At 41.6% G+C, this 6885-nt stretch overlaps 1 pseudogene; it reads left to right on the forward strand.

Annotated features, from left to right (window-relative positions):
• The first annotated feature begins 3282 nt into the window (after positions 1–3282).
• Positions 3283–3434, forward strand: LOC118146623 (U1 spliceosomal RNA; annotated as a pseudogene).
• Positions 3435–6885: the final 3451 nt, after the last annotated feature.

A 6885-nucleotide genomic window follows, 5' to 3' on the forward strand; every position in this document is an offset into this window, starting at 1 on the left:
ACCAGGCACAAAGGACAACGGTGACCGGATGCTCCTGGAAGCCGTAGTTTCCAAACCTGGTTACTGTTGTGACTAGATGAAGTGTTACTACCCCTGTGTTAGAAACAGAACTGAGGCCTGGAGGAGCAGCAGCAGCATCCTGGTCGAGCTTAATAATTTATGAAATCCGTAACTTCCATGGTCTTCCCTTTGACGTGCCCAAATCTCGCAATCAGTAGAAAAGGCAGAGAAGGGTTTGAATGAATTCTACATTAAGCGGCTTTGGGGGCATCAAATGCCAGTGAAGGCACGTTGGGGAAATTGGAACCCACTGTCCAAAATGATCACCATTGCCACTGCTTTTTGGTCTTAGGTCACCGTCTTTTTGTCTTTTCCTTTAACACTCGCCTGCAAGACTTTAGGCGGAGTCTGAAAGATAAACAGGCAATGAGAAAATTTTCTAAAAATAGATTCCCTGGCCCTTGGCCCACGGTACTTTTATTTTCAAGTTTCTACTGCTGCTCAAATTCTTTCCTTACATAAGAGGTTATGGCAGAGTTTTGGGGGCCAGTGTGTGTGTTGGGGGTGGTGGGGGCGTCTGGGGAAACAGTCTTGAAAGAGCTGTGTATTTCCAAAATGTTTACAAGTTGGCCCATGTGTACTCACACCCTCTCCAAAGCAGGCGGGGGAAATTTCTGGGAAGTTTCAAAGCCCTGGACTGAGCTTTATATTCCTTGGGCTAAGAGTTCAGGGTTATGCTGGAATGCCAAGGTTAGTGCTTGAATGCCCTCTGGGATTGTCATCCCGTCTGCAAAGTTGTTTCAGCAATTTCTAACCAGCTACGTTTATTTATATAAGGAATATTTATTATATTTGTTTTGCTTTTAACATGATGATGTCACCTTCTGTGATCTGATTGGTTCCTGTCTGTTCTCAGGTCGCCTGTTCTAACCTGGCATGTAAGTCGTTGTAACCTGGTCCTGTCAGAAGCAAATAAAAAATTCAATTGTTTATTCTGGTCCCTAGCAGAATAGACAACTCCCATTGAGGTTCCAATGAGATATTAACATGTTTTATGATAAATTAAACTATTCTTTATATCATTTATTTTAATTATATACTTTTCTTGAAATTAAGAATTATTGGGCGGGGCGCTGTGGCTCACGCCTATAATCCCAGCACTTTGGGAGACCGAAGCAGGTGGATCACGAGGTCAAGAGATCGAGACCATCTTGGTCAACATGGTGAAACTCCGTCTCTACTAAAAATACAAAAATTAGCTGGGCATGGTGGCGCGTGCCTGTAGTCCCAGCTACTCGGGAGGCTGAGGCAGGAGAATTGCTTGAACCCAGGAGGCAGAGGTTACGGTGAGCCGAGATCGCGCCATTGCACTCCAGCCTGGGTAACAAGAGCGAAACTCCGTCTCAAAAAAAAGAAAAAAGAAAAAAGAACAGGTAAATTTGGAAAAGTACAAATATAACATGTAGAAATAAAAAGTTTAGTAATTTACATTTTAAAAACCTCAGTGATTGAAATTCGTTTTTTAAGGCAGTTTATATCAGTCAAAAATCTAGTAAAAATAGCTTATTGAAAAGGGGAAAGAAAAGTAATGTATTAATCTCCTTTATGAATACCATTTCAGAAATTTTAAATAATATATTAATAAATAGAATTCCAGCAGCACATCAAAGAATATTATGTCATTAAAAGAGAAACAGTGCAAGATCATCACCCTATATGCTGAAAAAATTTGGCATCCAAATATAAACTGAAAAAATTTGGCATCCAAATATAAACAAACTGTCTGTAACATGGTAAAAACAAAGGGTAAAGTTCAGCCCCCAAACCAGTGTCATGCTTAATGGGGGAATATTAGAAACCTTCATGTTAAAGTCAGTGCAAGATATGTATGTCCTCCTTCACGCCTATTCTTTTTAAAAATTATCAATTAGGAACATGTTTGGCTGCAAGTAATGGAATACCAGACTGTAATTTTTATAAGTGTCTAAGCTATAAAAGGCTTAAACAAATAAGGATTTATTTTTCTCACATAAGAAGCTTGTATCTAGGTGGCTATTTTGGGTCAGTGCCTTATAGTCTCAGGGCTGATCAAAGGATATGTGCATTTACTATTTTGACATATATTACAAAATTGCCCTCCAAAGAGATCTCAACCAGTTTGAAATATTTCCCATAGTATGACGATTGCCTTTTTCTCCACATTGTCGTCAACACTGGGTATTTTCTATTATAACTTGAATCAGTTTGCTTCTTTTATAGATTGAAAAAAAAAACCCTAATCTGGGTGTTTTGGTTTGCATTTCTTTAATTATGAGGGAGGCTGAACAAGAACATTATTGTTGGCCACCTTTGTTTTTACGTGTGAAGACTCTTACGATGCCCCCTATTCTTCTACTGGCTTGTTTATGTATATATGTGTGTGTGTGTGAAAGCAGATGGAATTTTCTTCATGATCAGTTAAGTGCTAGAGGAGGCTTCAAATTCCATAGTGAAAGTGTCAGCTGGGTGCGGTGGCTCCCAGCACTTTGAAAGGCCAAGGTGGGCGGATCACTTGAGGTCAGAAGTTTTAGACCAACCTGACCAACATGGCGAAACCCCATCTATAAAAAAAATAAATAAATAAATACAAAAATTAGCCAGGCATGGTGGCACGTGCCTGTAATTCCAGCTACCCAGAAGGCTGAGGCACAAAAATTGCTGGCCCCTGGGAGGCGCAGGTTGCAGTAAGCCAAGATTGCACCACTGCACTACAGCCTGGGTGAGGGTGTGAGACCCTGTATTTGAATTTAAAAAAAAAAAAAAAAAGGTGACTTGTGACAAAGTGAATCAACTACAGGGCAGTTTCACACCACATCTCATAGTCAGGAGCACTGGACATTAAAAAAAAATTAAATACACAAGGACAGATTTCCTGTTCACCCCTATCTGTGGTTATTCCAGTGTATGGAATAAAAGGTATGACAATGGGAGAGACAGGAAGCCTATGCTAGTCATGAAGCATCTGATGGAGGGAAAAAGGGCACTTCCCTTCATCTGGTCAATTTCCCACTACCCTGAATTCAACTTCTCATGGAATTTCACAAGATAAATAGCAAGTTAGTTTACAGGATGTTTCACAGAACAGGCTGCTTTGCTGAGACCTCAGAGGTGTCAGCTGAACAAGATGAATGATTTGCATTTGGCTCTCTCATTCCTCAAGGTCAGTGTTGGCGACATGCCTCCTCTGGGAATGTTGGAGCCCACAGGGCCTTTAGAGATTATTTACTGACAAAAATGAAGTTCATACTTACCTGGCAGGGGAGATACCATGATCACGAAGGTGGTTTTCCCAGGGCGAGGCTTATCCATTGCACTCCGGATGTGCTGACCCCTGCGATTTCCCCAAAAAACAAAACAAAAAAAAATGAAGTTCAGAGAAGTTAGGTCACATACTCAAGGTTACATTGCTGGTGAGTGACAACAGTAGTAGCTAAAACTTGTGCCATGTGCTAGATATTACTCATGCATTTTATACCTACCAACTCATTTAATCCTCATACCAACCCCATGTGGAAGGAATCATTAGGTTCTACAGAATCTATGTTTTTCAAATATTTTTGAAAATACATTTTATTTCACAACCCAGTATACTCACACATACAAGTACATTATAACTGAAAGACAGATTCCTTAAAAACAATTGTTATGTTTACTAAATGTGATACAAATGGTTATGTTCCCTTTTCTTTTTACTCTTCCAATATGTTACCCTCTTTTGAAAAAAATGCAAAACTTATTAAATGAGTCAAGATCCAAACTTTGAAGAAAATCTTTTTTTTTTTTTGAAGATAGAGTCTCACTTTGTTGCTCAGGTGAGAGTGACAGTTTCACTGCAGCCTCAACCTCCCAGGCTGAATCAATCCTCCTGCCTCAGCCTCCCGAGTAGCTGGAACTACAGGTGTGTGCCACCATACCTGGCTAATTTTCCTGTTTTTTTTTGGCAGAGATGAGATCTCACTATGTTGCCCAGGCTGGTCTCGAACTCCTGGGCTCAAGTGATCCTCCCACCTTGGCCTCCCAAAGTGCTGGGATTACAGGTGTGAGCCACCACACCTGACCCACTTATGTTTTTTAACCAATCTGGTCCACTGCTTGGCTTGTACACGTCCTTACCAGACCTGGGTAGGACATCAAACTGCAAGCTTGGTGTCTTGGGCAGGAAGCAAATGATCTAGACTAACTGCTCATACCCAGAAGTAATCTGTCTGGGAGAAGAGAGCAGTTGATTTTAAGCCAATAAAATTCAAGGCAGGTAAGATGACTGGGTAGTTTTGATATTGCTGTCTCCTTCTCCTGGTAAAAATGCTTACCTGCTGTGGCTGCTCCCTGAGCACTTCTACCAGGTGCCTGAACTTTCAATCTTTCTAATAAATCTGCCTGAGCTTCATTACCTCCTCAGGTGTCATGAGGGGAGTTTGTCTGGAGACCCTCTGGGAGCTGATGTCAAATGCTCCACAAATGTTCTGTTAAGTTAGCGCTGCCCTAGGCTGGAAAAGGAGAAGATTAAAGGAATAAAATATGCCCTGAACAGTTTGGAGAGCACTAGCCAGCGGGGACTCTGCTCTGTCATCTAAGGTGACCATAGGGTTGGCTGATAGATGATAACAATTTTCTGTAACACGCAGGCTTTTAATCTTCCCAACAGTCTGGAGGAAAAATGTTAGATATGGTGCCAGGATCAGTTTTTACCATGTCGTTAGAGGCCCCAGATGTAGTTTTTAGATTCCATAGACATTAAATGCCATAAGAATGCCTGTGCAGACAGGATCTGTGTTGATGCAGGTTTTTGAAAATTTTTTAATTTTTTGATATATACAAAGAAACTCACTTCATCTAGCTTAAAGAATACGGTGATTTTGTTAGGAAGATACAAAGTAGCAGAATCCAAGAGAACGGGTTTTGCTGGGTCTCTCAAGGGACTGCCTCCAGGTTCTCACAGGGCATCAGCCATCAAGGAAGATATCCCCTCCCCCATCTTTCCCTTCCTCTTTTGGGTATGTGGATTCCACTCATTTATTTGCCTTATTCTTCCCACCATACAGCCTGCCTTTCTCTGTCTCTCCTGGGCTTCACACGCTCAATTCCAGACCTGAGTGATGTTTGACTTGCTCTTGGTCCCTGTTGTAAATTCCCAGGAAAAATAATAGAATTGGCTTCATGTGGGGCAAGTCTCCACCTTGACCCATCAGCTCTGGCCCTGAGAAGGTGGGTAGAGTGGCCTAGAGCATCATGACTTCAGGGAGGCATGTACTTCCGGGTGGGAGTTAGTAATCTCAGAAGAGATTATAGATGATACAGACACCCCCAAAATAGCCTCTGGGATCTCTCTGATCTATTAGAGAGGTAGATTTCTATTAGGGTACAATTGCTTTGCATTACAGGCTAGGAATTTACATGTAGGCCTGCAAGTCAGTGTTTCTGCTTTTTTTGGAGATTTACTTCATATCTTCACTGAGTACTATTGAAAAGGTGAACACTGGTATATAATACTCTTCTTATTACTGTGTTACAGCACACAGCTGAAAAGTTCTAAGCAGATTTTGAGAAGAGGCAATTATATCCAGGTTTACATAAGGAGTTTGCAGAAGTATTATATAGTTTGTGATCATATATTTGATATATGATCTGGCAGAACAAATGGGTATATTCTTCACTGTCCCTGGTCCTTGAGTTTGGAGGCACTTCTCTGCTGTCCTTCCAAGGCTTTCTGCTATTCACCCATGCCCTCTTATCAACTTTAGTGTCCACCAGTACCTTGATAGGGACCCCACCCCATGTATTGCAGGATTTTTGCATTCTTGCCTTTGTTTCTGCAGAGTGCTATTTCCCACAGTTGAGGTTCTTTTTACTTTATTTCACATCTATAACTCATACCTGTCATTTAGGGTCAAGTTCAACAGCCATGCCTACATGTACCTTTCTGTAAGATGTCATGGTTCACTGGGCTTCCTTAAGTTAGAACTCATTCAATAGTGATTCACTGAACAGTTATTTATACAGCAGAATGCTGGCTGGTTATAGTAGTTCGCTAGGGCTATTATAACAAAATACCATAGACTTCGTGGCTTAAAAAACAAAAATTGAGGCCACGCACAGTGGCTCATGCCTGTAATCCCAGCATTTTGTGAGGCAGAGGCAGAAGGATCACTTGAGGTCAAGAGTTTGAGACCAGCCTGGCTAACATGGTGAAACCCTGTCTCTACCAAAAACATAAAAAATTATCCAGGTATGGTGATGCTGTAGTCCCAGCTACTCGGGAGGCTGAGGCAGGAGAATCACTTGAACCTGGGAGGTAGAAATTGCAGTGAGCCGAGATCGTGCCACTACACTTCAGCCTGGGCAACAGAGTGAGACTTTGTCTCAAACCACCCCCACAAACCAAAAAATAAAACCTCAAAATTGATTTCCTCACAGTTATGGACGTTAGAAGACCAAGATCAAGGTGTCAGCAGGTTTGAATTCTTCTGAAGCCCCTCTCTTTGTTGTGCAGATAGCCTCCTTTTCCCTGTCATTCCTCTGTGTGCACACATCACACAGTTGGTGTCTCTTTGTGTGACCAATTTTCCTCTTCTTGTAAGGATACCAGTCTGATTGGATTAGGGCTCACCCTAAAAGCCTTATTTTAGCTTAGTCACCTCTTGAAAGGCTCTATCTCCAAAATACCATCCCATTCTGAAGTAGGGGGCATCAGGCCTTTAACATATGAATTTTGGAGGGACGCAATTCAGCCCCTGACATCAAGGGAGACGGGGTGAGGAAGACGTGCACTGTATTAGTGCTCTGTAGTTTGACAGTGTGGTAGGGAACAGAGGTATTAAGCAATGATTTACATGACTAGGTCATTAG

This window comes from Callithrix jacchus, chromosome 12 (genome assembly GCF_049354715.1).
Source record: "Callithrix jacchus isolate 240 chromosome 12, calJac240_pri, whole genome shotgun sequence".
Taxonomy (NCBI): domain Eukaryota; kingdom Metazoa; phylum Chordata; class Mammalia; order Primates; family Cebidae; genus Callithrix; species Callithrix jacchus.